We start from the raw sequence: 21,419 nt of genomic DNA, 5'->3' as shown, positions 1-21,419 counted from the left end.
AACTATATGATATTTTTGCCCACCACTGAGGTAGGATTTCCTAGCAGAGTTAAGCAAGCCCTTTTTGCCACTCTACTGTGGGCAACATCCTGGAACACCCACTGCAACACACACCATGCTAGAGGCAGGAAGCATATATGTGGTAGCACCTGTGGTCACCCTTCCTTTCATCCCATGCAATAAATTCCTTGAGTAGATGTTTACTCTTGCTATAGTAACAGATCACAGTTGCTTGCCAGATTATTCCATGCTGCAAGCAAGAAAGCAGGCAAAAGAGGCAGGAAAGGGCTTGAACTAGGTAAGAAGAGAACTTCCACTTGACCGGTTCTTCTCAGTTACTGGAGCTAAGTAGGCATATACATGTGGATGGAGAGCAATAACAGGTTGTCTGAGCACTTCCATCCATCCCATCCTCATTGTTTCTTCTGGGAGACCATGAACTGGTGGAGACAACTGTTCTATGTCAAATCTTCTTTTCTGGTCTGCTTTTGCAACTGGCTATTATTATTGCAAAGATGGCAGATGATACAGTGACAATGTCTCCACATCCCATTTCTATCCACATTTCTTCATGTCTTCAACAGTTCTTTGTATAATAAAGCAGGTCTCCCGTGTTCTCTCTCAGTCTATTACTGCACTGGAGTGTCACTCACCCATCACTTGATGCAACCTGTAGATTTTTAGCCCGAAAAGTTATAAGAAATGGAAAGAACTGGGTTATCAAGAGTGCTTTAGACAAACCTTCCAATAGTGTTAGTTTCCTTTCTTATTATTTCTCATATGCTTCTGCATAAAATGTTCAGGCTTCATTTTATGTTTGAAATAGCACTATTTTATATAACTAAATTAACAAATGTGATTTTCTCCCTCCAGCTTCCAAACCATTGTAACACACCTAGGATCTGAACATTTACCTGCAATTACAAAAATTACAGACTACACAACATGGTAAAATAAATTGCTTCTGATCCTGACCCAATATGTAACCTATACTTGTCTTCATTCTTGACATGTTTCATGTGAGTGTGAATTAGTTCTCACTATTTCACTTGCAGCCTTCAATTTAATATAACAGGAACAATACCTGGTTTTTATGTTACTGTGGATTGTAGATAATCTCCTGCAACTTTATTAGAAGGTATAGTATTTTAATTTTTTATGAAAATCAATTTCTTGTTGTCAAAATGCAGCTGAAAATTTTTTTCTAATCTATCTTCTCTGCAGCAGCATGACAGAGCTGGCTGGGATTTAAAACTTAACTCTTTTATTATTTAGGACTCTTTTCCTTTTATTACGGCTTTCAAGGGGGATTTGGGTGATGCCAAAGCATTGTAAAACTTCTCTAGGAAAGTTATAACTCAAAGAAAGCATTTTGAAACAAACCTGATGGGAGTGTAGTTTGTTGTGTAGGTTTGTACCTCCTAATAAGAGAAACAACTGCACTCTTGCTAAAAGTGGATAAGGCACAATCTCTGCTGCTTCATGCTTTTCCAACAACAAAGAGAACCCAGGGGATGCAGAGCTTAAGTAGGAGTCATACTATAACTGTTTTAAGTGCTGGTGAGACCACTAGTGTCAGTGCTTTGGCTGCACTCCTAATTTTGCTTTCAGAGTTGAGAACTCTGTGATGTCTGGGGTTAGTGTAGAGGCTGAGTAGGTTACTTGGCTGATTTCTGTTTTGCAACTAAAAGTAGGACTGTATCTTTGTTAGCAAACAGACACTGGCCACGACATGGCTACTATTACAAAAGAAATTTTCCAGATGATTGATAGTTTTCAGTTGCATGAAGACTGCTTGAGGACTAGTTCTCTGAGCATTGAGTCTACCTGGTAGAAATATTAATTTGATAACAGTTATATTCTGTCGAAGACTAAAAAATCTTTTTTTCTACCTCCCCCTCTGCCCACCGCCCTGCTTCTCCTCTCACCTCCTCATTATTAGCTGTTCCTGGGCTTTGGAGGCTGCTTGTTTGCTTCAACACTTCTTTGCTGTGTGCTCGTGTCTGTGTGAGCTGCCCATTGCTGGGCCTGTGTGCAGGATGTAGGTAAGTGAAGGTTCAGCCACTTTCTTCTGTGATTTTGTCATTCTGCAACAAAAACACCTGAAATCTAGGCAGAAGACTTTCCTAGGACTCCTCATCACTGTTATACAGTTTGGCCCTTGAAGATGCTTCCCAAGCTTTTCCTGGTTTTCCTTAACATCCATAATGTAATGTGTAAATTATAAAAAATTTAAGCACAGCTAACTCTATAATCCAGATTTACTTACCACATCTACTGTCTTAACCTAGGAAAACCCGCTTTCTCCTACTCACTTCCACCTTATTTTCACAACATGTCTTCATGGTTTCTTTTGGAACCTCCTCTTTACTACGTTATCCAATGAGGCTACACCATCTTTTTGTACCAAATGTTTCCAGTTTTCTGACATATTTGTTCATATTATTGTATATCTTATAAAGTTATTTGATCAGTCTTGCCCTGCTCCATATGCTTATATCAGATCTTTCATTGACTTAACACATTTCAAAAGGTTACCTTGAAAATATTAACTTCAAATTCACTTCCAGCCTGTCCATCTGGTTTTTTTTCTACAACATAAGTCTATTAATTGCATTATTATTAGAAAGCTACTGCTTAGTAAAGGGAACTAAAGAGTTTGTTAACCATTTACTATTTGAAAATGTAAAAAGTTCCTTTTTTTCTTATAGACTTAAAACAACTGAATGACTTGTTAAATTTGTCCCAGTCTCCCAAGACAGTTCATTACTATTAGTAATATACTAAAGGTGGATTGCTAACTCCTTATAATGAAGTTCTAGTGAAACATTTAATCAAGTCCCACCTCACGGTGCTATGGCTTCGTAATGAGGCAGATCTGTTACCCTTATAAACTCTGCAGTATCTGTTGCAACAAACACCTCCTTCATTGCCCTGTGTGTATTTTCAGCTCTGTAGAGAAGGAACATGTCAATAATCAATTTAAAACAGTCCATAGAACTACAAGTTTTTCACCACAGAAATGAAGACTTTGTGATTTGGAAAGCTGTATACTGTTAAGAAAATCCACTGTGATGAATGCTGGTGGAAAAATGGCTTTCTGTAAGTTTGCTTTGAGTGAGCCACTGCCTATGTAAAGCACACTGGTTATGAATTATTAATGCAATAAGCCAGAAGGCTTAAGAAGAAAAGCCCCGCACTCCCTCTCTAGGAGAAGGAAAAAGGTAGCGTGGGAAGGCTTCATTTTCATAAATTATTATTCAGCAGCAGTGCATTTTTTCACTCAGCGTTTTGCTGTAGTAAAAATCTGTATTCTAGCCTAGGAACACTGTGCGATGCTTGTGAGTGTGCAGAAGGGGGAAATGATTGGGGAAGACACAGCCTAGGGAAAGGAGTTGCGCTGAGCAAACTCTTAGGAACAGAAATCAAAGCCAATAAGCAGATCAGCTGATGAGCTCCTTGCCAGGATCCTCTTCTGCTCAGAGATGCCAAATACTCCACAAAGCAGACGTTGCACGACAACATAAGCCATGGCAGATTTTAATAGAATCTGGTAGCAGAGATTTGTTTGAACCTGAGCAGGGAGAAAGATCAAACCCAGCCCTGAGATGATCTTGACCACCTGAATTTGTGAAAGGGGATTTAAGAAAGTAATAGTGAGAATCTCATGAATCAGGGGCTGTATTTCAGAAAGCCAAACAATTTGTAATTGGAGCAATGTAGCAACAGCCATATCTCTGCCAAATTCTTTGAATTATGGTTACCTTCATTCAAATAAAAATAAGACTTATTTCCACTAACATAAAATCTGTTGGAGCTACCCATTCCCAAGAACTGAGAGGCTGCAAGTGGTGGAGAGGCTTGTAAGGGCAAGCAGAGGAATCGAAACCTAGATTTCAAAATATGTATTAACTTTCTGACTTGAAAATTGAGCTGCAGTTTTATCTTCGTCTCAGTCTAAGTCCTGCTAGCTCTGCTTCTGAATGCAATCCAGCATAGTGCCATCAACATTTTGGCAATAGAAAAGATGCTCATTTACCTGCATTTATTAATGTAGTTCTAGACATACTACACTAAGAAGACATTACTACAGTTAATTTTGCCAGGTGTTAGCTAAGTATTGGTAGACATTAATTCCTTTTACTTCTTACCTACAATACAACTCACACCTAGAAAACAAGAATACTAAATTTCAAGGAAAAGCTGTGGTTTGTAAAATAGTCTTGGCGTGAACATAATCTGGACTCCTCTCTTTTTCTTACGGAGAGCAATGCAGATTCAGATTCAGTAATCGCAGCAAAGACTATGGCTGTGACTGGCTAGTCAGTGAAGGTATGCTTTGTTTAGGCCACAACCATGCAGAAACTCGAATCAAAGTTATTTGTCCTAGTTTTCACTTGTTTTCAATGCCCTGGAGTTTTTGGTGACTTCTCATTGTTAATGAATTCTTCTTTGCTAAGACATTCCTGGGTGCTCCCAAAATTGTGCTTTGTCCTGATTGCATATTTTGTCAGAGTCAGAAATGACAGACATTCATTCTATGTATAAATCTCAATCTTTCCTCATGGTCAAATACAAGCATGGCACTATCAGCTCTGTGGTAAAAATTACTTCAGAATTTGTGTCAATTTTTATTTTCAGAAAGCCAACATTACTTTGCATGAAATATAGCAGATACATTTTAAAACTTTCCAGTTGTTTCCAACAGTTGTTTCTGTTTCCGGTATGTAAATCTGAGTATTTGCAGAATTCATTATACTTCCCTACAGGTTCTGCAAATGTTAATGTAGCATTATTCAATTATGTAAAGCAGCAGGAAAGCTTTTCTTCTTTGTTTCTTGATATACATAATAGCATAAGTCAATATTCATGATAATATTAATTGAAAAATTAATTCAATTTCATTACTGATGTCAGAAATAATAAATATAAAAGCCTGAGTAAGTGGGTAGACAACACTCCAGTTTCACCACTTCATAAGATCATTTTCAGTATTTATTTATACTGCAACTAGACAGGGATCCAAATCAACTGTGGTAGGCAATCTGTATTTAAAAGTTGGGCTAAAGGCTTACCTTTGGTCTCCTCTTATCCCAAGAGGAAAACACAGCAGGCTCTTCTTCATATCCAGAACTCCACTTGTATTTTAAAGTACGTCTCTTTCCCCTACCCCAGTTGCTCTTAGAATAGACATTCTAACTTCTGTTAAATACGGACGGTACCAGAGATATTTCCTAGAGGCCTGAGGTTTTGTCCTTTCTGATAATTGTATTTCAAATGAACATGCTCATATCAATCAGACTCTTGCCCAATCTGGACTTAGTTAAAGTGCATATAAATACATGTATAAATCAGAGAACACCAAGGGAACATTGCAGATAAAATTTAGGCTCTTGAAGTCTAAGCTAACTAAACCCTCTCTCGTTAAAATTAGTTTTAGCTCTGTGTGGCAGTTGCACTTTCCCCCGCCACGCGCTGAGAAGTGGTGTGGCAGTCACACTGGTAGCTGCCCATTCCCCCCTCTCAGAACTGGGGCCTTCAATGGGGCAGCCAATGGCTCTTTGTGGAGACCCAGAGTCAGTGGGCAGGGTAGTCAGCAGAGGAGGGGCCAAGCGTGCCCACAGCCCAGAGAAGCCGAGAAGCTTCTCAAATGCCCACACTTGGGGGACGGGGCGTAGAGAAGCCGAGAAGCTTCTGGAATGCCCACGGTCAGATCTGAGCAGACTATAAATGGGGTTCCCGCCGGAGACCCGCTTTGTGTGGTCTCCTCGGAGCTGCGGGTCTGCCACGCTGCTGGAGTCCCTCCCCTTAGACGGAGAAGCCGTCTAAGGTAACCTCCTGGGATGGGGAGCGCCTCACCTCTGTATGTGGGTGAGTGATAAATTACTGAATATATGCTTTAATAAGTCCTCGCCTGCTAGGCAAGCGTAAATTCCTCATCTGGGATAGAAGAGTGTAAAGTCCTGGCCGCAGTAGGCTAGTGTTTATCTCTTATAGGCAAAACGGGGCAGAGAGGGCTCTGGTTTGTTTTCTTGTGAGTGCGTATATGCACGCTGTGGATCCTCATTATTCTTATTTCGCTGCAGCCCGAATAATCTCCTAACCTAATATCTGAACCTGTATTTTATGTTATCAGAGTGCTAACTAATTGTATAAACTCTGTTTCTAATTGTTTTATCGGTGGTACTTTTCCTGCCAGAATCAAGTTTGGTTTGGACCTTGTTGTCTGCCTAAACTTATTTTGGGGTGCCTCCATGACACTGTGTAAGTTTAGAGAAGTAGTAAATATTTAATAGACATATACACAGCTCTCTCCATACTGATTTTAAGCCCAAGTGCATTCCATTTTATCCTCAAATTATAAAATGTAAGCTAGGGATTGGTGACTCTGCACTAGGGAGTTGAGGGCTTGCCTTGCCATTACCCTGACATAATTTCATTGACCTGTGTGATGTTCCTGATTTTCATTATTAAAAGAAGACTCAAGGCCAAGGAATGAGTTGAAAGTTACACCTTGGAAGAGAGCATTAAATCGTGACATCTTGTGTTTTAATATAGATCTTAATCTTTACCCTTCCATCTTTTTTATAACAGAATTCACAAGGATTGTAAAAAACCATAAATGAGATAAAATGTTTACTTCATATTGCTCCAATCTTGTGGTTAAAACAAAGGATTATTCAGAAGGCAGTTCCCGCAAGAGAAAAAAACATGAAGTATATCAGTGTGCATATGCACACTATTTTTCTCTTTCTTTCCTTTGATTTTTGCAGCATGTGTATAATGCTAATTTTGCCCAGTATCTTGGCAATCTCAAACTGCAGCATGAGAGATACACCTTTAATACTTATAATAACAGCTAAAATAAATGGGGGTGACTATTTTACAGAAAATGCATTTGAATATCATAAAAACTTTTGTGTTAAATAAAAGAACACAGTAACTGGCCAAGTAACAGCTGCTTGTGATAGGTAATAGAGATTGAATAATATAAGGAATGATATACTCAGTGGGCATGGTAAGATTTGGGAGATTTTCCTTCTCTTAAGATCCAATGCTGAGGTGCTGTGTGCTCTTGGAAAGGTCTTTTCAGTACTGGTCTCTTCGCTTTATTTCCCACCTTCTGATCATCCTTTCTGTATAAAACATATTCTCCTGTTGGATCACCCCTCTGCATGCAATGGTAGAGCACTTTGTACTAGTGTCTAAACTCTAAGAATCAAAAAGTATTACTTCCCTCTTCGCACCCCCACCCCGCCCCCCAAATATTGCACTGAAAAATCCTCCAGGGCCCTATAAATTGGTGTTGATGATTGCTAAGTGATATTACTTTCCCTCTGAAGGTCACCCACAGTATAAGCAGGATGTTACAAGACACGGCATGGTTAAGGAAGATGTCTTTCAGAAAAGGTTGAAATCCAGTGTTCCTACAGACATTAAATTTGCAGTTATTGTTGGACAAAGGAGGACCATCCAGAGACTAAAACTGAGCAATTCTCCCTGTCTGAATCTCTTCTCCATTGCCATCTGAATAAGCAGGTAATGGTTTCTTCAGTAAACGTGTTACTCAATGTCATGAGTCCTTGATCAGTTTGTGACAGCAGTGGAGCCGCCTTTCAGAATTATGTCCTATTGCTCAAGTAGATCTGTGATAACAGCACACAGGACCAATGTTAAGGAACAAAACCGCAGCACATAAGTGTTGAGTGATACACAAGAGGGACAAAGGAGACTTCATCCTTGTCATCCCAGCTGCATAACCCCAGGTGGCCTGTCTGTCACGGGTGAACTGTCTGTCACAGGTGGACTTTCTGTCACAGGTGACCTCACTTTGGTGCTCTGCAGCCTGTGGAAATGCCACATGCAGCACACACTTCATGCCCTGGGACCCTCCACAGGCCAGTACACCAGGGCAGCATGCAGGTACTCTGCAGACATCCCAGGGCTTGGGAAGTTGAAATGAAAATCCATGGGTTTTCCTTTTTTTACATGGGACAAGACCACAGAGGAAGTGTTTGTCCAAAGTTTGCATAGGTCTGTAATAATGGACTTCTATATGACTGTGAAGCTCTATGCTGAATAAACTAAACATTACTCAGGACTCATCTTTGGATGCACTTGCCTAACTCCAGTTAAATTCTAAGAGCTAAAAATCCCACAGGCCCTTTTAAATGGGATGCAAAGCTCACAATACATTTTATTCCAAGGCAGCCAAGATTTAGATGCTTCACTACTGAGGAACTGTAGTTCACTGCGTCAACTCCAGGAAGCTGTTATTCATTAACGGGTATAAGGAAACTCACCCTCTGTAATTAACATGCCTCAACGGAAACTGTATTCTTCATCACCATGGATTGTGAGAGAACATTGCATAAAAGAAAATTTCAGCTCTTTGTGACTCAGAACTCATTAATATTTCCAGAGTCTGTTATATGTCACTGAGTTTAAAAATGAATTTTATCTTTCTTGATAGTACCTTAGGAGGAAAGTAAAATAAATAAGAAATCTGGGTTGTCTTATTAATTGGTCAGTGAAAGTGTTAACCTTTCTTTCACTGTATCCCTTCAATGCATCATAAAATGGCAGGACCTAGATCAGGGATTTGCCTCTTTTTATTAACTTGTCTCAACAAAATTAAGAAAAGCAGTCTCATTTCCTTAATCCTATTTTTTGTATACACTCTTTAGGATGATTAATTTGCAATTCTGTCATAAATTTCTTTTATAATACGATTAATCCAGCGTCAAATAATATTAACAATTAGCAAATGCATTTGGGTTTGGGTCAGAGACTAGAACTGAGCAGGTTCACTTCAACCATCTCCTGAGCTAGAATAAAGCCCAGCTCAGCTTCACTGAGCATCTGTACAGTCAAGCAACTTAGCTCCTTGGTTCACTGCTGTGTCCTGGCCCCTGAACTTCTGCATAATATATAGGTTCACTCCTAGTTTTACTTCTGGTGCTAAACAGATTTCTCTAAAATGAAATTTGGGAATGTTTTCTGGGAATAGTTAAGAGGCTGAACAAACAGTACAGTTTTTAATGGGAAAGCAAAAGAAAACAAAATTCTAGATAGTCTTCTGATCCCAGCAACAACCTCACACAGGGTCTCATGCCATGTCACTAGGCGTGCAATGTCTCTCCCTACCAGGCTATTCAGAAAAAAAAAAAATTGCTCTGCAAGAGTTTGATACAGCCTTCAAATTATTTCAGTCATTCTACATTGAAAAGTCACAAAATAAAATATCTTAGGATATAATGGCCCTGCAGAAGTCCCAGAAGAGCTTGTGCCAGGAATCCTGCAGGAAGAATGCAGCTGCAGTTCCCTGGGAAGGACTAGCTGTGAGCAACATGAACACAAGCCACTGTGCTGCCTGACCTTGAGACAGGAGAAGAGTGGGTAGGCATCAGATATAAATATTTTTAACATGAATTATTTATTTTCATGTTATTATCCATATTGATTGTATATATTTATTTTATTTGTTTATAATTTATAGATGCCTGTATTTATTATTTATATAAACTTACTTATTTGTTCCAGTGAGCAAACTCGTGGAGGAAGGTAAGCTCACTTCTTGGTTGATAGCTGCTTTTCATGTGTCCCAGGACAACAGGATGTTGCTCTATAATATTCACTTCTAAATCCAGGACAACTTTCTGGAATAAAACAATGCACTAAAAGAACCAGAAAGCCTAAATAAAGGATGTTCCCAAGCGGAAGACTAATCCCTCACACACTTTCTTATTGAAGGGTACAATATTTGAATAAAGCTTACAGGAAAGTTTAATGGACTGCAGTTTCCAGAAAGGCTTAATAGAGTACTAAGGAAGCATATTCTGGTACGGAAAAGGGAGTTTAGCTTCATAAGAAATACAAGGTCATATTAATTTCAAAAAAATGTTTTGAGCTTGGTGGCTGAAGTTCTGGAAGCAGACGGAAAATGAAAAAAAGGTCAAAGACAGCAAAAGGTGAAAGAACATACATATTATGAGGACTGAGCAGGTAATCATCTCCCATAAGATGTGGATAAACTTAGAAGACAATACAGATAAGCAAGAAATTCTTCTGGGAAACAAAGATGAGGTAACTTATAAAATGCACACTTCAAATTGAATTAGGGACCAAAATAGTCTCCCTCTAGATTTTATCTAGAGCAATTCACTTACTAGTACATAAACCAAACCCCTACATATCAGCTTGAAATTTGATCAAGTGAGAGTAAGGCTTAATGCTCGTGCCAAAGGAATTATGAAGAGGGGAGTAAAGCTACAGAGCCCCCTTTAAAAAGTCTCTTACAACACCTAAATTAAATAGGGCAAACCCCACACTGACCTTCCTTAATTTCTGGCACATGTCATCCAATAAGTTATCATAATATTTGCTTGCATTTGTTTTCCACCCCGTACCTGGACATACTGGTCAATGAGGGATCATGATCCTGTGCACATTGATTACAGAGCTATTCATGCTGGCCTCACGATCACCAGGGACACTGAGAGACCTGCCAGAGTCAACAGAGACCTTTGTGTCAGAGAGCCAGTAAAGTCATTTCTGAAGAAGATGGGTCATCTCAGTGGTTGGCAAGTTTCAAGTCTATGGATTTCTCCCACCTCATGCTTTTTCAACAAGTTAACATGAGTTCAAGAAGGACCCCTGGTTTAATGAAGGGTTTAATTGCAAAAGCAGAGGGAACAATTAGAGCTGAAATCATTTTAGCTGAACAGGACTGAGGAGGATCAAGAGACTTCTAGAAAATGAAACCTTGAGTGACATGGTCATGGATGCCTCAGGGGAAAGTGCATTTTTTAGAGAGGGAAACTACTGGATTAAGGAAAAAGCTGAACATAGACATGTGGCAACTAATGCTAGATTCTAAAGGAAGGATAAACCAATAATTTATTCATAGGTGTGTTTCCAACAGTTGGACAGACTTGAATAACAATAATAAGGAAAACAGTACAAGAAACCTGTCAGTAAGTTATCAGAAACTTTGATAAGCTTGTTATTTTTTCCTATTTTTAGCAAATGGCAGGCCTACACACAAAGTAGGAACTGACAGGACAGCCCAAAAGACTAGTGGGACAGCACACTAAAGTGGGGTGGAGGGGCAATTGTTTCAGAAGTAAGAAGCCTATTTCAGTTCTCCTCTCTACTATGTTTCCTGTGTGAAATCCAGCAAATCTTTCTGCCAGGTTTTATAAAACAGTACTTCTCCATTTCTGTGATCTGTTCTGTTGTCAGCTTAGAGCATCCAGCACAGTTAAACAGATGGTCTATTGGCTAAACCAACACCATCTTGCTCAGGAACAATTTAGAACAGGTTTTCCAGCCACAAATTCAGCTCAAAAAATCATCTGCACGTGCCGCTCAACCTGGAAGCTCAGGCTGCTGGTTACCTCTGAGAGAAGGAAGATGTGGAGGCCATTACAGGCAATGGGGATGGGATAGACTTTTCCAGGAAAAAACTCCATCCATCAACTCCATACACCAGCAAAAAGCAGCCTTCAGGTGGCACCATCCTTTCCCCAGACAAATCCAAGACCCAGCTTGACCTGCTCCTCCTGTTTAACATAACAGCAGGGACATACTGAGGCTAATTTTTCCAGCTATTGGTCCTGTCACAGGATATTTGTGTAGACAGGGATGTCTATTTGGAGCGTGGAGAAGGAAGATGAACTCATGGGAAGATTACAAAACCTGGATCCAGGTACCAAACACAGGCTGCTCTGTTAGATAGAACTGGCTTCATACAACATTTTCAAGAGGCTTTCTCCAGCCTGTCGACTTTCTCTGCGTGGCATGGATGAATTTTGAATTATCACCTCATCTTCTGTAATTAACCACATCAAACTTCTGTACTTTTCAATATTCATCCATTATTGCTTTCACTATGACACTTTGTAATGGACACACTAAATGGCAGGAAGCTGCTTCCGATTTTGGTGCAGGGAATAATGTGTTCCCACTTCCACACACAGGCAAGAAAATTAACAATCGGAAATGAGATTACTTATAATATGTATTTCTCATGAATCACTGACAAAATATTTTATGACCTCCTGTGAGACAAGAGGCAAGACAAAAGGGATATTAGTAGATTTGTTAAAAAGGAGAACAGCTTTTGCAGAATAGCATTCTGTTTCAGGAGGACCTATGCAGAAAAAGTTTCCCTAGAGTATAATTCATGGTAGACTCTTATCCAGTGTAAGGTCATTAATACGCTCATTTAAGGCCTTTGAATATAGACATGCTCTTCAGAATAGTACTTCAGTATCAGATCTGAGCATTTTATTGCACTAAGATAGATGCCAATTCTGACTTTCTCCAAATTATTTCCTTTTGTTTATGTACTTAGCTTTCCAGAGTAACACTGTTGCTTTATAGTAACAGTTACAGAATAGCAGACAGAAATATAACTACTACTTTTGTGTTGAAAACATTATTTACCAAAGACTAGGTGGGGAGAGGGACAGTGAAGGGGGTGTTAACCACCAAAATGTGCTTTTTTATTTTTCCAGTTAGAAATAAATTACAGCAAAAGCAGATTACTTTCATGAATGGCACTGATTATTCCATTTTTATATAATTCTGAAACTGAAGACATTTATTTCATTTTGATATCTGAAAATGGGAAGGGTATTAAGCATTAGAATATCTTATTTTTCCTGCCCTCCTGACTTCTTTGTGTTCATCATTAGATAAAACAGAAAATGGAGAAAGATCTTTTTTCTTTCCCCGCTTCCCTTCCCTTCCCTTCCCTTCCCTTCCCTTCCCTTCCCTTCCCTTCCCTTCCCTTCCCTTCCCTTCCCTTCCCTTCCCTTCCCTTCCTTTCTCTTTTTTGCTTTTCTTTCCCTTTCCTTTCTTTTTTTTTTTTTTTTTGTTTGCTTTTCTTTCCCTTTCTTTTTCTTCCTTTTCTTTCTTCAGGTAAAGAAGTTCTGAGACTTCAAGTAAGAAAAGCGAAAATGGCATTTTCTGAGACTGAGTGAAATTGCGTTGACCATGGATTGATATGGGTTGACAATGTTGTTGATTTGGATACAACTGGCTTTTTGTACATGGAGATGGTATTGATGAGAAGATTTAAAAAGAAAAAAAGATGACTTCTTAAAGCAAATTGAACCTCTGTGAAAACAAATTGTAACCCTTTTCAAAATCCGCAATATGGAGAAAACCAACCAATGAAACAAAACACAAAACCAAAACCAAACAAACCCTTATAAATATTTTTTTTCTTTTCAATCAATTTAAAATCAAAAGTGGAAAAATATCATCATAAATACTATGTCTGGCAAATATGTTAGCAGCCTTATATCACTTACACTGAAAAAGAGCTGGTTCGAGATTTTTATTCAGCTGGCTCAAGTTTTTTTCTGGACTGTGAATCTGTAATGAACTATTAAAACCCTTAGGCTTCAGGAAAGAAATCTCTTTGAAAGACGTGGCCAGGAAATTCCAATATGACACCTGTTCTATTGCTACACTTGGGACTTAAGTACGCAAATGAAGACAATGACCAAAGCAGGCCAGTGGCCTGGTACAGTATGATGTATACTATTTTGCCGATTTTCAGCTGGGTAATAAAAGCATAGGAATGACTTTCTGGGAAGCATAAATGACTTTTTGGCAGTAGAAAGGGGCTTTTTTTTTTAATGTCAATTTTTTGTCCATGCCTATTTAGGAAAGAGTTTGCACTGGAATTAGGAAACACTTTACCTCTTTTTTGATTACCAGATTTTATCAACAGTCTTTCTCAGCAGTGGCAGTGAATGCTGATGAGACAATACATGCCCAAGATCCAAACAGTCATTTTCACATAATTAGGAATGCGAAGGCATATAATCAGACAAAGGAAGGCAATTTCTTTAGCACAAGTGGGCACAAACAAGTGGTTATCCCCATGTCATGTTTACATCAAGAAAAATTACACTTTGGCATCAAGACAAAACTCCTTGAAAAGCTCACTTCAGTAAGCCTTCCCACAGCACCTATGTCTTAAGCCTAGGGTTGAAGCACATTTTTTCTTTGAATTCCTATTTCTATTTCTGTGCCCTGCAAGCACAGAATAATTGTGGGGAAAAAAACCAACCAAACAAACAAAAAACCCAATGAAACAAACAAAAAAACTCCACAACCAGCCAATCAACCAACAAACCAACCAACCAAAAAACCACAAAAAACAACCAACCAACCAACGAAACCACAAAGACTAATAACTGTTTATGATTATTGTTTCAAAGCCAGACAACTTAGGATCTTTAAAAATAAAGGGTCTTGACAGGCGCATGGGAAACAAGAAAACCAAATTTGCATTGAGGGTGTGGCTGGCAGCAGAATTTAGAACTGTGCAATGAGTGAGTCATTTTTCAAACTTCACCATGTTATTAGCTTTGAATTGAAGAGAGATAAGAGCAAAGGTGATCCATAAATTATGTTAAATATAATAACAATAAAATATCTTTTTTGCCTGGAAGGGAACTGATTTAGTCCTTTATTTACTGCTCATCAAAATGACTGCCACAGTCACTTGTCTACACTCCATTTCTATACAATTGGCATCAAACAGATGGTGTTCATGTGGCTAACCTCTCTTCTGCCCCAAAATATGGTGTCTGCATTTTCCACTTGGAAAGTCATTAATCTGTACTATCCTTAGACCTAGTTTTGGGGATGGAGAAACTTCAGAATTATGTCAGGTAAGGGTCAATTAAAAAAAACAGGCAACCATAGGACACTTTTCAGGCAAATGCCCTGACCTCTCCATTTGCTAGTAGTGGTGTAGTTAATATGCCCAAAGCTGCAGGAGGCATAAGCTTTCAAAATCTTCAAGAACAGGTCCCACATGAAATTTTACAGGCCTTGTAATAACCCACAAGGTACTCAAATATTTACCTTACCCCTATCTTCTAGAAAAACCTAGCCTAATTCATTTCCAAGTTGTGTTACGCATTTACTGCAGCTATCTTCTGCAAACAACAGATTCAAATGACAAGCAGGGAGTTCACAGCATAGTTTGGCAACATCTTCCTTCACAACCTGCTGGCAAGTGGCTGGCTCTGGCCACATCTTAATGGTCAATGGGATTCTCTGGCTGATGAACCTACCTTTTCTGAAAAGCCTTGGACTGTCATCCTTAGCAACAATCCTCCTCTGGTGTTGGATTGATAGAACAGGTGAATAACATCTGGAAAGACAAGAAAGGAGGACTGAAAGAGGAGGTGCTTATTGTGGGGTAAGACTGGACATAAGCTATGAGAGCAGGTGAGAGCAGGGCTGCTGGGTGGTAGGAAGGAGTTCCAAGAAGATAAGTTGCCATCATCTGTAGCTCCCCAAAATATCCTGTAATCTCAAAAAATTCAGAGTTTAATCTTTCACATAGCGAAAGTCTAATGCAAGTGGCATTGGTCTCTACCAGCCCTCATTTTGCCACTTGCACTCATACCCACTATACCACCATCAAAACAAACTTTCACTTATTCTGGTTACCAGCCTTTCCTCAACTCTGTCTTGAGCTGCCATGTAACAGCTCCCTTAAGTAACCATCACAACCCTTGGAGAAACCCAATACAAATATTACACAAAGCAGTACTGACGTGTGACAGCTCACCAGTGCCTGGCTAACATAACAACATGGTTTCTGCCAGGAGGAAAGCCATCTGTGACTCACCCCTCTGCCAGGCTGCGAGTTTCATGGATAATATTAGCTGCATTCAAGCTAGTGGAATGAGAGCACTTTGCCCTTGCAGGTCTGACTCTGGCTGCTTCCTGGCTCCATCCTGGACCATGAGCGATGATGACTCAGGAAGGAAACCTGGGCATGTGGTGCCGTGAGAGACATGGTGATATGATACAGTCAGGCCCCCGGTGGGCATCTCAAGGACAGCCATAGTGTGTTCCTGCTCCTCAGTCAACCAGCTGCTGCAACAAACACACAAATTCAGAGGTGGAATACTAGCACAGCTTGTGAAAACAAACCTGTGCCTGGTTTCTACCAAGTGAGCTGCACTCTATCACTAATCAGCGGCTGAGGTGGCCTCAGCCCAGCTACTATTTTAAGTGGAGAGTCCCATAATTACCTGCTGCCCTGTAACTATTCAGTAAGAGAAAACCAAAAGAAGTGTGTTAGTATTTTTATTATAGTGGATGCAGCCTAAAGAGAGAGAGATGGGCACAAAGAAGGAGACAAAGAGTTCTGACTGCAGGTGGGTGGCTTTCCCTGGGGCCAAAGTGAATCATCTCAGATGGCCCTTACTGATATCGAGAGATCTTCCCCCCGTTATGATTCCACATTTGTCACCAGATCATAAGATCACCTCAGATGTTCCACCAAACATCTAATGACAGTAGCTTTACTCCATTTTGTTATCACATTATATGATTTTGGCAAGTGCAACACATAGTATCGCCACACAGCTTTTAGGCAACAAAGCAAGGAAAGAGCAAAACCGCAGCAAAACCAGAAGCATTTTTAAGCACGGAATCTCTTAAGGGGTCAGAAAAAAATTGCTGCTAAATACAAGTTTTAGCATATGAGCTGGAATTTACTTCCCCTTGCTGCCTTTCGGTAGATAGTCTTTAGGATATTGCAACGCTCCACAGGGCAAGGGCAATTTAGCAGTGTTATTACCTTCTTGCTTTGTTCAAATTCAATACCAACATTCATTTTCAGTTCTGCTGTTCTCTTTTTCAGCTGAAGTCACACTGAAGAGTGGAAACTTCCTTACAATCATTTATGAAAGTAGTGAAGGATGTGATTATTGAGATGTCTGCCCTGTTCATTTTTGGTTTGCAGCGTTATGAGGTAAAATCAAGCACAAAGTAAACAATAGCTGAAACTTAACAAGCCCTGTTCCCATTAAGGAACAACACTCAAGCTTTCGTTCTGAATGTTTTATTTCCTGAAGAAACAACAGATCAAATTTTGTCCAGAAAAAAAAAAAAAGTCCAGGAATGCAACAGAAAAAGGGTAATTAAAATATGATCATGTTTTCAGGAGTGATTTTTTAGGGAGAGTCAGCCTACAAAATAAGCATCTATAGAGGATGCTAATGAACTCGGGCTTGCTTGGCTTACCATCCAGGAACAGCAAACTTTGTTTATGCCAGTCTTGAGACTTTTCAACAATACACTTTTTTCCTACTGTTAAAATGAACAAAACTTTAGTTTAAGGATGGAGGCTGTCCTCCAAAATATGTAAACCCATGGCTTTGGCTCTCAAAGGGAGGACCTGAAGATGCACTGGCTCAGTCACTTAAGTGCAGTTAGTACCTAAGAGCACTGCAGCTCTTAAGCTTCCACAACCAAAAATGCAACTGAAGATCACATGCCCCAGCTAATTTTAAATTAGCCACTCTGTTGCAAAGCCCAGTGCAGCTGGGACACTTCACGTTCACACAGCTCCTCAGAGGCAGATCGAACATCCTGCACTGACCGCGGCACGGTTGTAGTACAGCATAATCAGTACTTGAGCTGACTTGTTTAAGACTAGCTCAGCTAGATCTATACAGGCCCTATTCAAAGGACAGAACAGACATCCTCTAGGAGACTTAACACCTAAATGAAGGCTTAGACTAGATAAAGGAAACAGGAAAACCTCACCCAGGCAGAGAGGTAGTAAGGAAAAAGCAGAACGTGCAGTCAGCCCTGTAGCTGTGTCAGACCCTTTCTGGCAGACACATACATGAATAAGGCTCTGTTTACCCAGTGAGTTCTCAGCCTTGCATACACAAGTACTGTGGACAAGAGCAGTACGAATTTCCTTTCTTTGATATCAGGAGATCAAAGCATTCTCACAGACACATTACTTTGTCATATTGATATTATGGGACAGCTAGCTTGTGCATTAAGTTTTGTGCATAATGAGACTTAATAAGCTTAAAGAGCTACTCCTGCATTTCTCTATTTGACCATTTCTGCTTATTTAGTTTTCCTGATGGTAGGAAGATACAGCTGTCGGAATGGGCAGTAGGTTTGGATATCTCGGCACTCTGATCCTTTCATCACATCATTACAATAGCATTGCGGGAACTGGGTCACAGGAGAAAAGTATTGATAAAAAATTCACTCTGTCTGGTTTCTTTGTTGCTATATTATTGAGTCATCATTCTTTAAGCTGCTCACTGTTCATGATGTGCACAAAAGGCATAATTAATTGTCCAATTCACCACCACTACCACTGTGGCCTCTGACAGACTTTCATTTATCTAAATGTGTTTTTCTTTCTCTGGATTTGTGACGTTGCTTAAGAAAATTAATTTGGTCAAATTCCCCCAGAGGTCCAAGGGGGCAAACTCCTTTTCCATTTCTACCGAAGTTATTGTTATTGGATTTGAAGTTTTCTTTTTAGCAAAGAATGTATTTGCATACATTAGAAGCTAGCCAGTTCTAAAATCAAGAAGGTGTAAAAATATACTGACGAGTATTCCAATGTATTTCTACATTTCTCTGCATTCCAAATGAGGCTAAGATACCCACAGCCTAAACTTTGATGTGATTACCCTCCCCCTTCCTGCAACAGAGGTGCAGAAAGACTTTATGAACCAGAGAAGCTGGATACTATTGCTTTACTGGAAGCAATATCCACCTGCTCAATGGAAGGAAGACTGTCTTAACACTTTGGGCTGTGTTGTTGGACAGAATTGTTTTCCATACACAGCACAGCACAATAGAACAGGTTTCCCAGAGACAGAGAATATTAGAAGTATGCAGAATGTACAGCTAATGTAAGTGTATGTGTATATATATATATGATGAACATATTGTATAGCACTCTGATAGCAAAAAATGCTGTTATCAGTTAAGCAAATTGGTCTGAAACAATCTAGAACACTTGGTATTTAGCTAAAAAAATCCTGCAGAGGAAGAGGAAGCAGATTCTGACTACGATTGTTGTAAGGATGAAATGCCACAAACAGAAATCATTCTGAAAAGTTTGCTGAAGGTGGGGAAAAAGCCCTTGTGGATGCAACTGTGACTTTGCACATGGTGCAGAGTTACAGGTTCTGGGCTCTAACATAGAGAAATAGTATTTCTGTACTTTTGGAGACAAGATAGACACGTTCTGTTTCAGAGATCATTTCAAAATAACAGCGTACAGTGTGGAGAGGAGCACGGCACCACAAATAATACAAAATAGATATAGTCGTATATTAATCATGGCTACAATAGTCTCTCAGCTCCTTCTGTGTATTCCTTTTAATTAAATAAATTAATCACTTCAGGTGTTTTTCTGACACTTTTATGTACGTTTTTCCTTGAATAATTCAGCAATACATCAAACTTTTAATTTAACAATTTCATACTTCTGTTGTTCTCACCAATCCGCAATGGTCTGTCAAATATTCAAATGATCATCTGCAAATACTAGATACTTAAGAACGTGGAAACATCTATAATCCACTGACTACAACCAGCAAATAAATTAGAAATTAATCTCAATTATTTATTTTTGATGATTTTTCTATCAAAGACTGAAATGCAGCAGTTCCTAACACCTGAAACTCTGCAAAAGAATCCGTGTGTGAAGAACCTTTCTCAGTGCAATAACATAAAAAGTAGAAAAATGAGATGTGTGCATCTAGGTACAGTACTATGATTAAATTTAGCTGGTCAAAACAGTGAAGAAGCCGAAATTAGTTGCTAGCTAATACCATTGCATAAGGCTGTGTGGGTGGCAGAGAGGTGTTGCTTCTAAAAAGGATTTGTTTGCATTTTTTACATCCTCTGTTCTGCACGTGGTCTTCAGAAACAGCATGACTAGCTGCAGATACAACAGGAAATGTTTCAGAAACAGTGAGGAATCAATAAAGGAATATGTGCACAGATGATGGAGTATTATGTACCGATGTGCTTTGCCTGTGAACTTGCAGTAGGATTACTGCTATCTGCTAAACCTACACATTTATCTTTGCAAATTTCTACAGTCTTGACATAGCCGTAGCAAAGAGGCAGTAGTCAAAATTAACCGTACATTAAATGAAGATAAGTCTTGTCTTGTTAAATGTTGATGGAGTCTGCTGTTAAAAAAGAAAAATAAATTGTTGCCAAAAGTAGCAAAAACCATTAGCCAAAATATAATCTTAATGGTTTAGGTAAACTTTTCCTGGAATAACAACAGCCAGAACTACATTCTGCTCTTGACGAAGTTAATGACAAAATCAAGTGGATTAAATGGAGACATTGGAATGTATCACTTAGTTTTCTGAGACCTACTTATGCCATCTGCTTATTAATTCATACCCTTAGGACTTATTTTCAGGCTACAGCTTGTGATAAGCTTCAAACAAGTGACATTTTATGACAAAAAGTCAACCTAGTAAAGGACATAATTTCTGTTATTCCCTGCAAAATCCAAGGCCAAGTTTCTTCTAAGCTCCTCACAAGTTAGAGCACTTTTTTTCGAAACTGGAAAATGTAATACACCATGTTTATAAGTACCACTTTCTATGTTGTGATTCTAGCCTGATTCAACTTTGCTTTAGATTTAGTTCAAGTCCATATGTAAAATTATAATACCAGTGGCATGTAGTTACAACACAGCATCATTCAGATTCAGTCAGTTTTATTTTGTATCAAGAAAGGATGGCATCCAGAAATCAAATTCTGAAGATGGTTTTCTCAGTGTTTTCAATACATTGGAACTGCCAGGAAAAAAAAAAAAAAACAAAACAAAACCACAACAAAAAAACCCCCAAAACACAAAAAAAACCCAGTAGAAGGGCACCTATACAGAGACTCAAGGTCCTTACAAGGTTTTATTTGCATTAGGATACTATAATAATGATGAATTTAAGATGGCTACAATCCATTTATCATAGCCACTGTCAGAGGACTAGAAAAATGAGATAGAACTCAACCACTGTCCATATAAAACATTACTCTGAAACATAGGGCACTTTGTTCCCATAATGATAGTGCTTGTCAGAAAACATTGATGAAGCTTTAACATTATTGTGCCCTGAAGTACATTTCGTTGTAGCTATGGAGTTTAAGATGAACAAAGGTCTTGCCTTGTTTTTAAAGAAACATGTTTGGAATTGCTTGAAATACTGAACCTGTAGCAAATGATTACTATACCAAAGTCAGACTATGATGCCTAGTCAAACTAGTCATTATGTACCCCCTAAAACAGCAGCTCCTTTGCTGGCTCAAGAATGCACTCTTTAGGCTTAGGCAGGCTTACTACTACCCTCCTTCCCTACCGACACTCGTGGAATTAGGTTGTTAGAAAAGGTAAGAGATGAAGCTGCAAATGGGAACTCCACCTTTATCTGTTTAGACCAGAGCTGGTCACTTCACTGGAGCAACATGAAAACGTGGTAAGATGTGTGAAAGGAATCATTCCATGGTCTGCAACCTCTCCTGGGATAGGGCAGTTTCAAATATTGGGCTTTTCAGCAGTACACCTTGAGGTAGTGCGG

This window comes from Caloenas nicobarica, chromosome 1 (genome assembly GCF_036013445.1).
Source record: "Caloenas nicobarica isolate bCalNic1 chromosome 1, bCalNic1.hap1, whole genome shotgun sequence".
Lineage (NCBI taxonomy): Eukaryota > Metazoa > Chordata > Aves > Columbiformes > Columbidae > Caloenas > Caloenas nicobarica.
This window is presented reverse-complemented; position numbering follows the sequence as displayed.